Below are 1067 nucleotides of genomic sequence, written 5' to 3'. Positions count from 1 at the left end.
GAACATCCCACAGAGACAGCCAATCAAATCCTCAGAGTTGGAAAAAAAGAAGCCAGCAATACAGGCTCTCTTGTCCATCCTCTCCAACTTCACACATCAACCTGCCCTGCCCCTCAAACAGCGGTTAAGCCAACAATATCATCAACTAGAGAGAGAGAATATGTGAGAGAGAGGGAACGAGAGGCAGAAAGAAATAAAAAAACAGAGGTAAGGATGTCAAGCAAAAGAGGGAAAGAGGGAGGGAGAGACAAAAGGCAGCTCAGTTCAGAAGCTAACATCTGTGTGCATTTGTGTGCTTGTGTGTGTGTGTGTGTATGTGTGTGCGGGTTGGTGTGAGCCAAATACTCTTGTTGGGATTGACACAGTGAGCAGGACATGGATTTACCCCACCTCACCCCATGAATATATGAAAGAGCAACCAAATAGAGATACAACAAAAGTGACAGAGGGACAACATGGAAAATAAGAGAGGAGTGAGTGAGAGAATGCATAAAAGAGAGCAAGCGAGAGAGACGAGAGAGAGAAAGAGAGAAGAGAGAGAGGAGAGAGAGAAGAGAGAGAGAGTAGAGCAGCGTAGGAGGCAAAGAGGATTGGTGCCTGTGGCGGAGGGGTTTCCATCCCACTCTGCATGCGGTGACTTTCCTTCTAGAGCTGTCTTCAGTCTGTGCTGAGTCTCAGTCAGCAGGGGCTAAGAGGAATCTCATTTCGCAGTGTGAAAACAGCTTGCTCACAGTAGTACTTCAACAGAAACACAAATGTATACACACACACATTTATCACTTCTAAACACAGACCTGCATGCAGACGAACACACACACACACACACACACTTACAAATACGCACGATTATCTAGCAATGTGAATCGAATCTTATTTAGCAATGTGAAAACAAACAACAGCTTGTTCACTGTGTTTTTCCTAAGAGAAAACTATTCAGAAGAAAAAAAAACACTTTTACAAAAAGTTAGCAGAACAATTCTTAAACTTCTGATTCCAACTCTTGCACTGCACCCAGGATCCTGAGGGCCCACCGATGCATTAAATGGCTCTTTTTCGGTGCAGTGTGT

The sequence above is a fragment of the Sprattus sprattus genome (genome assembly GCF_963457725.1).
Source record: "Sprattus sprattus genome assembly, chromosome: 2".
NCBI classification, from domain to species: Eukaryota; Metazoa; Chordata; class Actinopteri; order Clupeiformes; family Clupeidae; genus Sprattus; species Sprattus sprattus.
This window is presented reverse-complemented; position numbering follows the sequence as displayed.